This window comes from Crassostrea angulata, chromosome 3 (genome assembly GCF_025612915.1).
Source record: "Crassostrea angulata isolate pt1a10 chromosome 3, ASM2561291v2, whole genome shotgun sequence".
NCBI classification, from domain to species: Eukaryota; Metazoa; Mollusca; class Bivalvia; order Ostreida; family Ostreidae; genus Magallana; species Magallana angulata.
Window position 1 is genome coordinate 18182782 of NC_069113.1, and position 18285 is coordinate 18201066.

At 35.8% G+C, this 18285-nt stretch overlaps 1 pseudogene; it reads left to right on the top strand.

The window, feature by feature from the left end:
* The first annotated feature begins 2812 nt into the window (after window positions 1–2812).
* On the top strand, window positions 2813–7891 carry LOC128176140 (uncharacterized; annotated as a pseudogene).
* The last annotated feature ends 10394 nt before the right edge of the window (window positions 7892–18285 follow it).

The following is an 18285-nucleotide window of genomic DNA, read 5'->3' on the forward strand; positions in this document are numbered from 1 at the left end:
TGGACATTGATGGTAACCAAACAACAAAACTTAATGATAAACGCGATGACTTGAATTTTTCTGTGGTCAACTTTCCTTACTTATGTAGCAATATACCGTCATCACCTGTAAATGATGTTTTTGTCTCTCAGTTGATTCGATACGCAAGGGTATGCTCTTCGTATGAACGGTTTCTAAGACGAATCAAGCTACCAACAAACAAGTTGATAAAACAGGACTAACAACATAGTTAAGAAAAGAATCTTGACTCAAGCGTCAAAGATATCAGGCCGCAAAACTTAAAAGGACTATTAGAACACTGATGAAGAACATATTTTAGACTTTCAGCTTTTAGATGTATGTTTTGTTTATTTGTTTATGTTTTTTACCTCCTGTTTCTGCATATGCAGATCTAGTTTATTGGGAGGTAGTCTTGCCCGACTCCTCCCTTATTCCCACTTTTACTGATACTTTAAGAAAGTGGTATGATAATTTTGAAATAAATAAGGTGACCTCTGGTCTCCATAATGATACCACAATATGTGAAATTACACACTCTAGCTAACCTCTACTCTTCTTTTTGATATTATGGAGCAGCTGTGCCCCTGTCTAGAGGTGGCGAGGTTTGGGGATCATATACCGATTTCCTGGAATTTTCCCTCATCAAATTCATGTAATTCATATAACAATCAAAACTACACTTTTTAATATTAAACAGATAAAACATGGACCCATAGTGAATTGCACCATAACAGAGAAACAAATATTATATATTGATGAAGTAAATGTCATATTCACCCCCACTTTCGACGACAAAAATTAGAAAATTTGGAAAAATTGTTTAACTTTTTTTGCTTGTCGATAAAATCAGAGTATGAGTTTTTGTTTTCAGTGGATTTGGGTAATAGTTTTTTTTTTTAACCTTTTGTCTCCTAATAACTTTATGCAACCTCTGGTATCACAAGTGAAATCACGTCCTACCGAAGTGACGTCATTCCTTTTCGCTGTTTGATGGTGAGAGCATAGGGCAGATCGAGAGGAAGGTAATATTATATAAGTAGTGCCTGTTTGGGAGGGTAACAGTTGAAATTGACACCCCGAGAAAACCATTGTCAACCGGTTTTCGAGGGGTGTCAATTTCAACTGTTATCCTCCCAAACAGGCACTATTTATTTTGTTATACTGAATGTCTTAATTTTTAAGAAAATTTTACTGCTTTTATATAGGAATAACGTGAATTCTACAGCTAACCGTACGCGCATAATTTTCGCGCATGTAACATTTTTTAATGTTACCCGTTGCTAAGTGCGTTGCTAACGCTGAGGGTAATAGAAAAGATTATTAACTGCGTCTTAACCGATCAGATTTCAGTATTTAACATGAAAGTATTATAATATATTTTACATTATATGCCGTTGGAGGCTTGAGTGAAATTTATGGTCTCAAGATTGTTGGATATCTTTAGAGAATATTTGAGTTAATGTGACTGTTGGATGTCGCAGATTTGAACTGGATTGTATTTGGAATATGGCAGGGCCAGGGGCCATTAAATGATATGAGACAGGCCGTGGAGCGGCGTTTTGTGTGAAATTAGAATATCTAAGCTGGGTTTTCATTTAAATGCATTTTATATATGATTAGAGAAGAATGTGGGTATTGACTACAATGTAGGAAGCGTGAAATTTTATTTTATGCCTGTATATTATCCACTTCGTTTATCCGTATTTATCCGGACGGTAAAGTTCGGGTCGAGCATGAATGCTTACGTCATCAGTCTAGACGGACTCCCAAAACGGAGTCAACGGAAGTGAATTTCTGCAAGCATTTTGGACTCCGTTTTGGGAGTCTCCGCATGCGCACTGGTACAAAATATGGCGATTTCTCAATGAAAACATGGGGTCAACAAGAAATCGTCTTGCAAAGTGCTGCATGTGTTGGCAGACTTCTAACATGTTTTAAAAGACCCAGGATATAATTTACTATCGATCGTATTTGCACGAAATAGGGGTTTATTTGCACTTAAGAAAGTTATTTCTCTTCGAAGTTGGACGTTTGGACGATGCTTAAAAAGTGATATTTTTGTGTTTTTCATGGAATTTAATCGTTAATAAAAGGTAAATTGCATTAAATTTTACTTCTTTCGTATTGTGTTACAATTTAAAATCACCAAATATACAAATTGATAAGTGCGTAAACGAAAAAAGCTTCGAATACTTACAAAAACTGGTTGCTCTAGCGATGATTAAAAACGTCTTTTTGGTATCTAAAAAATAGGATGGGTTGTTTGAAAGCCCAGAAAATGAAACAATTTGTCACTCTAGATTCAATAACTCTTTAAATTGAACTGTTAATTATCATCAAAACAATTATAATCACTCGCGGCATTTGCGATGTTATGAAACCATGTTAAATACATAATTATTCAAGATAATTGGATAATTTAGCATGAAAAAGATTAAAATGAGACTATACTTTTAACAAACAATGATAAATAAACATATCCAAGCGTTAAATTTATTTCAAAACAGTTATAATTGTGCGTGATCGAAGTTTTGGGTGAATTTTTCATTTTAAAAATTAATCTTACGTAATACAAGTAAACGGTTATGAACATATGGCATTAACATGACACATAAAGTTCAGAAATGTTTTTGAAAGATTAGAATTAATTTTTGTCGTGTTTTTGGCCAATTTTAGAGATTTATTTAGAACTAAGGGGCATAACTCGCACGTTGTTTACATTAGAAACGCCATTTTACCGCAATGCATGATGGAGCCAAAGACTCCGTTTTGGGAGTCCCGTCTAGACTGGTCATGATTGTTTATATTTTAGATGGTTCAGCCGGTAGTTTTAAAGAAGAGACATAGTCTGAAGGGGCTTACTCTATTACCTGTAATCAGGAAAGTAAAGGATGGGCGGTTGGAAAATATTAAGGAGTTGGCAAGGATCAGTGTCGGGAAGCGCACGGAGGCGCTGCAGATGAGGGATATCGCCAAAGCAGTGATGGAGATTACGGGGGAATCCATGGATGAGTTGTTGGAGTTAGCAGGTAAACTGTGTACTTGAATAGATTAGCATGGGCGATATTTAGTCTTGAGCACTTAATCTGGTTTAATTATATTGATGTTATAGTGGTATTATCACTATTATGTGTCTAGTTGATATTGTTACGTGCAAAGTCTGTCTTGTAGGTAAAGATATTCGAGATTATAATGCAGCAAAGTTACTGTTGCACTATTGTGTACTAGCAGCGAATGAAAGGGGACAGCCCAAAGGGCAGGTGTTGCAGGATGATGAAGCGGGTCCGAGTACGTCTGGTGCACCTGCAGAGAGACAGAATCAGACTGAAGACAATACTGTGGAGGTACTGTGTCTAATATATTGTGTGTGTTAAAAAAAAATTTGAGCAAATCCTGTTTATTTTATAATGAGGCCACCCCAGTGAAAAGGAGAAAGACGATTGATGACATGGAAAGGAAACTGCTGATGCTCGAGAAGTTGGAGAAGGAGGATGTTTCGAATGTGAAGGAGAGGGTTAAAGCTTTAGCTGCTCAGCAGGACCCTAGTGAACCTCTGATATTAATAACTCTTGATGAATTAGCTCGCTTAAGTAGAAAGTTGGGGGATAAAGATATGGAAGTATATGAAGAATTGTATAGGCAGTGTGGTCGTCTGCAAGGGAAAGTGAATATCGCGAATTTATGTCTTACAGTTCTAGGGGGGCAGGGAGCTGATCTTGTGTCAAAAGCAGTTAATAAATGTATAAAAGAAGTACAAAACTTGGGGTCTAAATGTGATGGTGTGAAGATGAGGGGTGAGATGGAACAAGATCAAGGTTCTAAAGGTTCAAATTCTCCATTAGCTGGACTGTACCCTATGTATTCCACGCCTCTTCTAGGTGCCCCTGGTTTTCAGCCTTATCCATTTCATCCATTTTCAAACTTTGGTACTTATTCAAGGCCGCGGGGTTACAGACCAATGGGAGGTATGGGAAGAAGGAATGCTAGTAGGTTAGCTTGTCATTTTTGTGATTCGACACAACATCTAGTTAAAGATTGTGAGTTGATGAAGGCTGCTAGGAGAAAGTGAATTGAGAATACATATGTATGGAAATTTGTGCTTTTAATTGTAAGGATACAATTTTGTAACAGGATTTTGTTCATTTAAGGTTCATTTATGAACTTAATTTTGCTTTGATTGATTTATGCAGCTGGAAGAATTGTAAATGGCTGTAGTGAAAGATACACATATTTTTGATGAAGATAGTAATTATAGTTAAAGTGACACATTAAATGTTTTGATGGAACTGGATTGTTTGTTTTATATCATACATGCATAAGAATTCCTGATCTTGCAACCCGAGGACCCTGATGCCTTAGTGGACCAAGTCCACGTGGGTCGTTAAATGAAGGAGTTCCACTATGACTGTCACCATATGACCTTTAAATGGATTATGATTTTAATTTGTAGGATGATAATGGAGCGTTAGTGTTGATTAATGATAATCAGGTTACTGCTGAGTTTGACAAGATGGTAGAATTTAATCCCACGAGAATAGTTCCTCGTCAGAAGGGAGAATGGGTGACAATCAGTGGTGGGACTCCTTCACTTGCAACCCACAAAGTTAGTGCAGAATCTGTATTGAAGGTTCTGATTTTGATATGAACCAGTTGCTGGTATATAGTCCAGATTCATTCATTGCAGGACAGTTGGGTAGAAATGTTTTGGCCTTGGAATATGTGTGAGAGAGGAGTGGAGTGAATGAAAATACGATATTGAAGGTGAGAAAGTGGCTTACAGAGGGAGTGGATGTGACAGAGTTTTTTACTCGTTTTAAAGGGAATTTTTGTGGAAAGTCATTTGATTCTGAGTTGTCCCCAAGTGCTGTATTCCCTAACTCTGCTTTATGTAAAAAGTATCATGCTTTTATTTGTGATGTTTTGTATGAAAAGATAAGGTCAGGTGCTATAAGAGTGCTTGGTAAAGTCGGTGAGTGTGAGATGCCCCATATTGTGATGCCGTTGACAATTGAACCAAGTAAACCAAGACTATGTCATGATGACAGATTTTTGAACCTCTGGGTGAAGGATCTTCCTTTTCAGCTGGAGACTTTGAGAGATGTTCATAGGCTTGTAGGGTGTAATGCATTTCTGATAACGACAGAGGAAAAAACTAGATACGATCATGTTAGGTTGTCCAATGATTCTCAGGGATACTTTGGGCTTATTTTTGGTGGTTATGTTATGGTGTATACGGTAATTCCTTTTGGGTTCAAGGCATCGCCTTTTATGTACCAGACCATTGGGATGGTTGTTACGTCATACCTTCGGAGTCGGTCTATAAGTACTGTACAATATATTGATGATAGGTTGGTTATCGCGAATGTCTCTGGTGCTGTGGACCCATATGTAGAAGGTTGTAAGGTCGGATACATATTAGTAGAAGTGTTGACAAGGTTAGGTTATATTTTGGCCTTGGGGAAATGCTCGTTTGTTCCATTGACATGTGTCAAGTTTCTGGGATTTTTGGTTGATTCCAAAAAACAAGCTTATATTTTGCCAGAGTGCAAGAAGTTGAAATTTGCTGATTTGAGAGAAAGTATTCTTGGTTCAAAAGAACTTACTGTGAAAACTCTTCAGCGATTTGCTGGTAAATCAATAAGCCTTGCAGTTCCTGGTTGTAGGCTGTTTTGTAGGGAGGTTAACTTGGCAATTTCTGGAGCTGTAAAAAGTAGTAAGCATGTGTGTTTGACTGATGAGCTGAGGGAGGAATTAGAACATTGGTGTTTTCTAGATTCTTGGGAAGGTTGTTGTCAGTGGAGAAGTGAGTGTCATCATCAGGTTATGTTGTCTTCAGATGCATCCTTGTACAAGTACGGACAGTGGTAGAGCAGGGTAGGAATAGGTATGAGATTAGTGATTTTTGGGAGGAGAATGATCAAAGTCCTTTTCATTTAAAGGTGGCAGATGCTGTTCAAAAGGTGTTATTGGCTCTTGGAGAGAACTTAGCTAATTCTAGAGTACATGTGCTCACAGATAACATGGCTGTTCTTAGTGTCTGACAGAACCAGGGGGGAAGGGACAGGGCGTTGAACTGTATTACAAAATGTATTTTTTTCTTTGACTTTGAAGTTGAATTTTTAGTTAAATTTACAGTTTGTTCCTTCGAAGTTAAATGAGGCTGATGCACATTCGAGACAGATTAGTTATGCTGACTCAATGTTGGATGGGAAGACTTGGGGTATAGTGGAAAAAGTATTTGGTCCCCACACTGTTGATTTAATGGCAAGTGATTCTAATTCAATGAAGGCCAAGGGGGGTGGGGTATTGCGTCATTTTACACCATGTCCAATGCCATTCACTGCAGGGGTTGTTGTGTTCGCACAAAATATTCGGAGTTGAACCCCTATGTATTTCCTCCATTTGGTATGGTTTTTCCAGTTTTATCATTTTTGAAGGAACAAGAAATTCCTGTATGTACATGCATTCTTCCATATAGACAACCAGTGCCTGTATGGCAGCCTCTCGATGAGGAGTGTAAGATATCTAGTGTGGTGTTAGGCTGGCAGGGGGAAAAGGGGGTTATTCGGGTCCCTACAAAGATAGGATATGTTCTTGATAATAAGGGGCTGAAATGGGCATTGATTGCTTACAGGTTGACATTTTCAGAGAATAAACCTGTTTAATCTTTTTCAGGTAGGGAGTGTCGATGTTCAAGTCTTGGATGAGAGGTTAAAGGAGTTAGATGCAAGGACGTTTTCTTAACTGGATTCAAAGAGGCAGGATTATTTGAAAAGGGAAATTACTGAATTTCTTGTGAGGATGTCTGGTCGAGAATTGACAAGTTGTACACCTGATGACATTAGGCGATTTTTGGTATGGAATGATCAGTGCGGAAAAAGTCAAGTTCATAAGATAGACTGTCGTTTTTTTGGAAACAAGGGATTATTTGACTGTAATTGTGGAGTACGTCTTGCTTCTGGTACTGTCTCATTAATGATAAATAGATTAGTGAACATTTTTCATGAGATGGGATGTGAGAAATCGTGGAACATGGCTCTTGGATTAGGGAATCCGGCTGCATCAAGTCAAGTGAAAGATTATTTAAAAATTATACAAGAGGAGCAAGCGAGATTCCATTTGGTACCAAAACAGGCTAAACCCATCTTTTTGACCAAGGTTAAGGCTATTGTTGGCTATATAGGGGGTCGATTAGCATGAGTTCTGTGTCAGTTAGGGAGAGGTATATCTTATTGAGAGACCAGGCTTGGTTCAAATTGCAGTTTTTTGCTGGAGATAGGGCAGGAGATCTTGCAAATTTGGTGGCTCAAGATGTTAAGTGGCTTAGAGATTATTCAGGTTTTGTGTTTAATCACACTTTTGGAAAGACTCTTCGAGGAGGCAAAAGGAGGAGTAATATGTTTGTTGTAAAGAGGTGTGATGATAAGGTTATTTGTCCTGTAGTAGGGTTACAAGATTTTGTTTCAGGATGTAAAGACTTGGGAGTTGATCTGTCTTGTGGCTATCTCTTTCGAGTTGTTACAGAGGATGCACGGGTTTTGGATCAGCCTGTTTCCTATTCAGTTGTTTATGATAGGTTGCGTGTGTATTTGCAGAAACTTGGTGTTGATGAAGGTGAGACTCCACACAGTTTCCGGGCAGGTTGTGCTGTTGCGTTGGCTATGTCAGGCTCAGTGAGTGAGTTGGGTCAGATAATGAGACATGTTGGTTGGTTTGGGGAAGGAAGTGCCGAGTATTATAGTAGACTTCCAGCCTTGGTAGAATCAGATTTTGTAGCTGGAAGATTGGCAACAAGTGTGAAAGATGCGGGAATGATGGAAGAGAAGTATCGAGAGTGCATGCAGTATGATAGTCTTGATTCGGCCTTTGCAGAGAGTGAGTGATGAGATAGAGAGCTAAGTGTGCATTATGTACATTTACATGTCTGAATATGATTTATGATTTTAATGATTAAAGTTTTGATAACATATCAGGCACGTAGCATCAGGGGGGGGGGCCCAGGGTGGCCTGCCCCCCCCCCCACACTTTTTCTCGCAGCAACAAATTTTTTAAAATTTACATATAAAAATTGGAATTATGATTGAGTTGGCCCCCCACTTTTTTGGGAGTATGTAAAAAATTGATATGAAAATAAGGAAATGAGTAGTGAAATTGAACTTATATAGTAAGCCAGCCCCCCCCCCCCCCCCCCACACACACACATGGATTAGGATTTTGAAGATTTTGGGAAACCTAACATTTTCCTTTTTTTTTTCTTTTTTTTCTTTTTTTGCTTGTCAAGATTTTTTGGATGAGTCTGGCCCCCCCACTTTCAAAAACGATGCTACGTGCCTGCATATAAAGGTTTGATGTGTTTTATATGCTAATTTAATGTGTTTAAAAATGTTTATATATTTGATAGTGAGTGTTGGGGAGAGGCACTAGATATTGAGATAAGAATTGAGATTTGGATACCTATATAAAGACTTTTACAGTCAATACTTTATAAAGGAACTGAGGTTGAAATGTGATTCCACATGTGATATGGGAATATCACAAGTGAAATCACGTGCTACCGAAGTGACGTCATTCCTTTTCGCTGTTTGATGGGTGGGTGTGTATACAGTAGGAGATGGAAGAACAATGTGGTAGGGTCGGGTTGTGAGATTTCCCACCCACCCACCCTTGGAGTTACATTCTCAACTTTGGTTCCTAGATACGAGACTTTTACACCCAATACTTTATAAAGGAACTGAGGTTGAAATGTGATTCCACATGTGATATGGGAATTTCCCAAATGATTTACAATTTAAGGTGACATCTTGTCTCTGTATCTATAAACAACTTTATATGTCCTCTGTTCTCCCTAATGTTGTACAATATGGTGACCTTTGGTCTCCGTATACATCTTTATGTGTCATCTTGTCTCCGTTATGATGTACAGTATATGGTGACCTCTGGTCACCGTGTTGACTAACAAAATTATTATCACATTTATTAAGATCTAGGGTATTCCACTTAAGGTGACCCCTTACGTCCTTAATTTAAACGCCTTTTGGAAAATGTCATCTGCATATTTTTATCGATCAACACGATTTTACTAGCATCCTTATTGATACCTGTATACCATTGTCTCTTTATAAAGAAAGACTTTTGGTTCAGGTGTCAAGAACTCCCTATTCATGCGTCATATAAGGTGACTACTGGTGTCCTCTCTAATTACAATTTTTTAACTTTATTAAATTAGGATCTAATGTGACCTCTGGTCTCTTTATGGATATTCCACTTAAAGTGACCCTAGTCTCCCAACAGTGGATGATTTCTTGTAAATCTCTATCTTGTAAAATGACATAAAGTGATCGCCGGTCTCCGTATTAATGATCAAGTTTGTAACTTCAGGTCCTTATGAAGGACCTGAAGTAACCTCTGGTCTCCTTATAGAAATTCTACTAAAGGTGACTCCTGATTCTCTACAGTGACCGATTGTGGCTAATATCTGGTCACTTTTCATCTTCTAAAATGACATAAGGTGACCTTCAATCTTTGTATAGAATAATGAAACATTTCTTCATTGATTAAGAACCTAAGGTGATCCCTAGTATCCTTATGGATATGCCACTTAAGATGACCGCTAGTGTCGCTACAGTGACTGACTTCTGTTGAATCTCCATCTTGTAAAATAAGGTGGGGTGACCTCTGGTCTCCGTACAGATAAACAAACATGTTAGTTTATTGATTTAGGACCTGAGGTAGCCTCTGGTCTCCTTACTGATTTTTCATTTAAGTTGACCCTAGTCTCGCTTTAAAGACTGAATCTAGTGTATCACATAAAATGATCGCTGGTTTTCGTATTTAGTAACAAAATTATAACTACATTGTCTTAGGATCTGAGGTGACCTCTGGTCTCCTTATGGATTTTCAACTTAAGGTGACTCCTGATCTCTCTACAGCGGCTGATTTCGGCAAAACTCCATCTTCAAAAATGACATATGGTGATCTCTGGTCTCCGCATATTCATACTTACTGGGAATTAGACATATGGACCAGAATTTACGAGAGAAATTATATTTATTAATTGCAATATGTATAGTTCTATGAATTTCATATTTTGTAGTTGCAAATACGATAATTATTTCGGTAATAATAAATTGAAATATGAATCTTAAACGAAAATTGCAAATATTGTCGCTAGGTGGTGTCTGTCGATTCCACATGTTCATTCTCGACGTCACATGCAAGCTGACCGGTAGCAATACAGGAGGCTCATAGAGCCTCCATCTAAAAATGATCGTGCACAAAGAGCAAATGTGATGTGCATCTAAAAAGAAATATAATCGATTTGTAAATTTATAGTGTCAAACTGAACAACTGTAATTTATGCAAGTTATTAAGAGATAGCAACCGCTTGTAGACAATTTGTAGGGAGTAAAGCCAAAAAGTATTGAGCCATTGACATTTCATATCAGAGCAAATTACATGTACATGTACGCTATAGGTCATTATTGTATATCATTCATTCTCAGCTGATAAATATATCACTTTTCAGAATAGAAAGCCATGTTGCTGTGATGTACTCTAATTATAATTTTTAATGTAATTTTCATCTAATGTAAGACAGTAGATTGATTCTCTCTTACACTGTGTATTCAGAGAGCCTCTGCGAAGGTATCTCGAATTTAAATGTATTTTGTTTAATAAGTATATATATATATATATATATATATATATATATATATATATATATATATATATATATATTTGTTTTTGCCTCGGACTAGAATGTCTCGACGTCATTGGATGAATCGCGTCACGTGATTGCCTTATAAATTTCTTTAAACGGCGGGCGTCAAAATTTATACGGCAACATGGCGGACGTAACGTTATTTGAGCTGATTTTTAACACAAACGTTCAACCATACCTTTAATTTTTAAGCCCCAAAATATTTAGAGTGACCCCCCTTTGCCCGTGACGTAATAAAACGATCCTCTAATATGGCGCTGGCATCCCGGTTTGCACAGACGACTGGCGAGAAAGGTACTAAATTCGAAAATAAGCCTATGAATTTAATTGTTATGTATTATCTTTTGTTGTTTAGGCCTACATATCAAACTTTAGGTCCTCGACAAAACAAAACACTTATTAGGTTTGTTACTGACTGTTTACAGAAATTTGTGGGGTCGGTAAAGTCCATAGAAGGCTCGGCTCCGCCTCGCCTTCTATGGACTTTACCGACCCCACAAATTTCCCGCGTACTTTGTAAAATGGAAAAATTTCAAACCGGCCTCTCCCGCACACATCAAAATGTTCACTACACGGAGTGTTACGAACAGAAGGATCCCTTATCTGCTGCTTATGTACCGTCACACGGTCGGCTAGTTTGGTTCCTGTTTGGCCAATGTAATTTTCTCCGCATCCATCGCAGGTCATGCAATAAATGATGTTTATGGATTTGCAGTTCATATTGTAGTTGACTTTGAAAATTGTACCGTTTTTAAATGAAATTGTTTGTCCTGTCTGAATATAGCCGACCGTGTGAGAATTTTTCCATTTTACAAAGTACGCGAGGAAAGTGATCAGCTGCGACTTGCAAAAGAACAATATTTCATAAATAAATTTAAGCCTAAACTTAATAGATAATGGCATAATTTAATCTGCATTGACTTTATTCAGCTTTCATTTTAATAACCTCTTATTTTAAAACAATATCATCTGTACATATTCTATTACGTTTACATGTGTTTGTAAAAAATATTTGCCGCAATCTCCAAATATTGTTTACACTGTTCGTGACGTTGTCTACTTTATGACGTCATAATAACGACGTCAACGTTTGTTATTTTCTGTTACAATTTGAAATCCACTGAAGAGCCGATCAGGCGAAAGCGCTCTGGATTAAATTTGAGAGAAATGGATTATTGTGTTATCGTCTACTGAAAACCTTTTTCTATATATATATATATATATATATATATATATATATATATATATATATATATATATATATATATATATATATATATATATATATATATATAAAACTTAAATAAATGAAAACACAAAGATCGAGTAAAACATAAGCGCTTTCATTTTCTTCAGATGTTTTACAATACTAACATGGTAACGTTTGTTATGACGTCATAATAGTTTAACGGCGTCTTCAAGTCTCTGAATGACGTCATATTATCCCGTATTTTAAGATATCACAATACTAATAATAGCAGATTATATAACACGGTTAAAACATGAATAAAACATTTAGAATACTCAGAGGTTACATTAAGCTATTCAATTTAGGTTTAAAAGTTCTTATAAAATGGTTTTTTTGTCACGCCTTTCAACAGTATTAGAATTGTACATTTTATAGAACGGAAAAACAGTATATGATTTTTTTCCGCACAGGTCAAGGTGTTCACTAACTTTTAGTTTGCGGTATTCCGGTTGGTTGATGTGCTGTTTGTGAATTCGGATTCTTTCCCGTAAGGTACTTCCCGTTTCTCCAATATAGTCTTCAAGACGTCGTTTAGATGGTGAACAATCGGGGCGATGTTAGTATTCCATCTAAACGACGTCTTGAAGACTGATGAAACAATGGCTAAGATATTTGAAAAACAAAAATTTCTAAACAGCAAAAGACAGCCGAAGTATCTTCGACGCATCCTTACTAAATCCAATTTCAAAGAAAAATCGGAGTTTGAAGTTACTAAATGCCAGGATTCGCGATGTGGCACTTGTCCCTTTATTAAACAAGGACATCATTTCAATTTTGGTGGGAAACAGTTTATCGTTAACAACAACATGTCTTGTCAAACCAGAAATCTATTATATGTTATCACGTGCTCAGGTTGCGGGGAACTATATAAAACGTTAAAGTTCGGGAAAACTGAATTATATATCTCATAGCGGTTGAATCGGTTTTAAGTTTATAAAATGGGAATACTTTATAATTTCCCCAAAACTCAACAAACATTAAATATCTGTATATATTTACATTCTACTGTGTTTTTCCATTAAGAGACAATGTCAGTAAGCATTGAGCTTCACATGGAAAGTGAAAATTTTAAAAATCATTTAAAACCATACTAAGTCATCAAAGGAGAAGCAAATAACAAATTTTTAACAAATTTTGAGTGATATTTTTTTTTGCTTGGTTTCCATGACAACAAAACAAATGTTTTTGTTCCATATTGTCTATTAGTAAACAAAATCATTGAAAAATAGGGATCTAAATATACAAAATGGGCCACTTTAGAGTTAAAAATATACCTTTTCAATAGTTTCCCCAAAAAGACAGTCATTTGTATAATATAATTTGGATGGAATTATTATTCAATGAAATGACATCATAGTTGCTATGACAACCAGAAGAAGATATGTTTTACTAGAGACAGTATTGTCATAAAACAAATACATTTTAAACCCTTTTTTTTAAAAAAGCAATGACCTCTGCAAAAATAAATTATATCAGCATAATGACAGTTGTCAATATTATGTATGTAAGCAATAAATTTGGGTAGTTGGTTTTCCTAATTTTTTTGGCTGAATAATGAATATTTGCAATTTTCCACCATTTTTTTCAGTTGGCCCTCTACACAGCCTATAAAAATTATGTATTAGTTAAAGTAAATATAAACTAAACATTCAATATGACTTGATTGTTAAGTTTTTACTTTTTAATGCTTTTTCTTTGTGGTTTAGGTCCATAGCAACGCAATTTTGTCCATAGCAACACCTTTTTGACACGTCAAGTCATTAGTTTATTTACGTTTATTTAACTGCATGTATGTAGATTTTTTTTATATTATTTTTTTTTTAAATATCATGAGAAGAACATTTTATTACCATATTTTCCTTTTTATTCAATTAAATAATTTCCATAGCAACATAATTTTAACCATAGCAACACATTTTTTGACACAGAAATCAGACCTAGAATATGTTTTTAATGACTGTACGTATCTCTATTTGATATTTTAAAAACATCATTATTTAATTCTTTCCAATCACTTCCATTCGCTTTAGTTTTTCTAAATCATGTCCATAGCAACATTATGTTCTCCCTAGCAACACATTTTTGCCATACAAATCAGACTCGAGATAGGTTTTATAAGCCTTCAAACACTTTATGTGTTACAATAATGAAATGTTTAAATTTTAAAACTCATAAAAACTTTACCAAAATAATAAAAAACACATTATGAAAAGGATTTGTATGGCAACATTTTATCTGTTTGTGTATATATATATATAGAGAGAGAGAGAGAGAGAGAGAGAGAGAGAGAGAGAGAGAGAAGGACACTTTGACGGAGATACAAACTTTATAATTTTCATAAATCAGTGTTTTTAACAGAAAATTACCATTATACATAGCGGTAATTTTTGAATTGTTTGAATTTGTTTTCTTGTTTAGCAAAATTAACAGCAGAATATACTCTACCTTACTAATTTAATAGAAATGCAATTTTAACCATACAAATTTGTTTAAGGTTAAGTTTTCACTTGGTTACATAAAAAGTTATTTAAATATTTCTTGCTTCTAACAGAAGGACATCATACATGTATATAAAAATTGTTCATTGCCTAAATTTGTTTTTCCTAATTTTTTTAACAAAATTATCACCCCTGTTTATGACATCTACAATGACTAACCTCAACAGTTCAAAGTGAAGAGTTTCAGTTGAAAATATACATGATGCGTTCACATAGCACACAAACAATACTACATTTTACAAGCGGCCCATGGTTCTTATCGGTCACCTGAGTACCTGCAGTGTGGCTCTTTCAATGTATATTCATGTGCATTATAATTATAGGGCTATTATGAAATCATTTTTATTATTCCGGGATAGTTTAATCCAATAAACTTTCGAAATTCTAAAAAAAATTATTAAAACGTCATAGCATAACATACAGTGACATAATTGAACAAATCTTGGGAACAAAAAAATAATTGGGCAAAAATTACACCACCCTACCCTATACATAATCATTAGAGCCCTGTCCTTACAAGAAAACTCCTGATCCAGGGGCCATGAAATTCATAACTTTGAAAGAGGCATTCTTCCTTATCATAACTACGAGGGTCAATCAAACAAGAGGCCCATGGGCCACATCGCTCACCTGAACTACAGTTCCATGTAACATTCTATTTCATAGCATATGTTATTTCTATTTTAAACTTTGAACCCCTTTCTTGGGTTTATGGTTGGCTTTAACAACTACACTATTTGAGGATACTTGCATTGTAATCTCACAAACTGTAGCATGTAGTTCTCAAGAAGAACATTTTTAAACATTTTCCATATATATTTCTATGTTAAACTTTGAACCCCACTTGGGGCCTAAGTATTGGTCTGGGGGTCTTGGGGCCCAAGTATTAGTCTGGGGGTCATGATTTTACCAATCAATTTAGAATCTACAATAGCCAATTATGCTTGCATAGTAATCTCACAAACTGTTGCACTGTAGTTCTTGAGAAGAAGATTTTTAAACATGTTCCCTATATATTTCTATGTTAATTTTGAACCCCTTCTTGGGCCCCAATATTAGTCTGGGGGTCACGGCTTCCACAATTTGGAAACTTTAAAATTTGAGAATGCTTGCATAGTAATCTCACAAATTGAAGCATTAGTTCTCCTCCATAAAATTTTTAAACATGTTCCCTCCTATCTTTCTATTTGAAACATTGAACCCCTTATCCTGGAGCCCCAGTATTAGATCTCTTCTATAATTTAAAGTTTTTTACTATTTGAGGATCCAAGTAAAGTAATCTCACAAAGTATGACATTGTAGTTCTCGAAAAGATTTTTTAAACATGTTTCCTATATATTTCTATGGTAAACTTTGAACCCCTCTTGATGCCCCAATATTAGTCCGAGGGTCATGATTTTAACACTTTAGCATCTACAATTGCTAAGGATGTATGCATAGTGATATCCCAAACTGTTGCATTGTAGTTCTTGAGAAGAAGATTTTAAAACATTTTTCTTATATATGTTAACTTTGAACCCCGCCTTGGGGCCCAGTTTTGCCCAGGGGTCACAATTTTAACAATTTAGAATTTTCACTATACATACAAGCTTTTGTATAAATATTGAAATTTCTGGTTCAGTGGTTCTTGATATGAAGATTTTTAAACAATTTTCCTACATATTTCTATGTTTAAGTTGTAGCCCGGACCCCCTGGGGCCCCAGTCTTGGTCCGGGGGTCAGGATTTTTACAATTTAGAATCTTCACTATATATACAAGCTTTTGAGTAAATGTTGGCATTTCTGGTGCAGTGGTTTTTGAGAGGGAAATTTTTAAACATTTATCCTATGGATTTTCATGTTAAACTTTGAACCCCGCCTGGGGCCCAAGTTCTGGTCCAGGGGTTATATTTTTACAATTTAGAATTTTCTCTATATATACAAGCTTTTGTGTGAATATTGGCTTTTCTGGTGCAGTGGTTCGTGATATGAAGATTTTTAAACATTTATCCTATGGATTTCTATGTTAAACTTTAAACCCCGCCTGGGGCCCCAGTTTTGGTCCGGGGGTCACGATTTTTATAATTTAGAATCTTCACTATATATACAAGCTTTTGTGTGAATATTGGCTTTTCTGGTGCAGTGGTTCTTGAGAAGAAGATTTTTAAGCATTTTTCCAATTTATTTCCATGTTAAATTTTGAACCCCGCCTGGGGCCCCAGTTTTGGTCCGGGGGTCACGATTTTTAAAATTTAGAATCTTCACTATATATACAAGCTTTTGTGTAAATATTGGCATTTCTGGTGCAGTGGTTCTTGAGAAGAAGATTTTTAAAGACATGCACCCTATTTTCACTGTTTCGTAATTGTCTCCCCTTTAAAAAGGGTTGTACCCTTTATTTTAACAATTTAGAATCCCCTTTTCATAAGGATGCTTTGTACCAAGTTTGGTTAAATTTGGCCCAAAGGTTTTTGGGAAGAAGTCAAAAATGTGAAAAGTTTACAGACGGACGGACAGACAGACGGACGGACGGACGGACGACGGACAACGGGTGATCAGAAAAGCTCACTTGAACCTTCGGTTCAGGTGAGCTAAAAATACGAAGACAATATGGCTGTCCATTATATATATTTCATGAAAGTCATACTTAACAGATTAATCTGTGCACCAACGCTTATGTTATTGATATGCGAAGTTTTAGTTCATTTGATGAAACGGTATTTTTGTTACCCCTTTTTAAAAACAACATGTTTTGTCACCACGGCGCATGGTGACGTTAAAAAAATGACGTCAAGATTAAACACGCACAGTTTATAAATATGCCCCGTCTTTATATCACGCTTAGTCTCTTGTGACTTTCTCCTTACCATTCAAAATGGCACTGAACCACTTAACAGCTTATTTGCACACATTTGTTCCAGAATCATAAGTTAGTTCTTCAAAGTTTTCATTTTCTAACCGTGTATCTCTTAGTTTACAGTAAGGATAACCCTTAACGTCGATTGACGTTACTTATTTTTTGACCAAATATTTACAGATATTCTACTCTCTTTCGGACTGTTTTACATTCAAAATACACTTACCACCACCCCCACAAAATTTATAACAGTTAAACACAAACTTGCTTATAATTGTTGACTTATTTTTTGCACCATAGAGCATTTTCACAGCGTTTGTCGGCTTTTTCCTGGGTTTAATCCATTTTGTTTGTACCTCTCGTTGCGCCGTGACGTTCGGCGACGTCGATGTTTTTAGTAAATTCTGAAGAGGACTATCTGTCTTTAGTAACTAATATCTGTTCGACAAAACAATATCCCGCCATTATTTGGAACATAGACTACCAAGACAAAACTTCATTTGAGGTTTCAATATTATTTGGTTTTAAGCCCAATTTATAGAGATATTACTTTCAACATTATATGGTTAATTGTTGACATACCACAATTTTTTACCGTGCGCCGTGACCTCATTTTTGCAGGATTAGAATCTAAATAATTCTTAGAAATAAAGGAATTTCTTAACTTTTTTTCTTGCAAATTGTTTAAAACTATTGCTAGATTATGTCTACCAAATTTAGTAATGATATGATTTTAAGTAACAAAGCTATGACAAAAGTCTTCGTATTTTTTGATTGACCCTTGTATATACTTATTTCATTGTATTAATACCCAGGAGCATAGGAGAAGATTTTCAAAGAACTACTGCATTTAGAGCCCCACCCTAACACCAGAACACCTCACCCAGGGCCATGAACTTCCCAATTTTGGAAGAGGCACTCATCCTCATCATAAATATATACCTGGTATGTACTTTAGTACATATAATAACTTTGGTTTAAA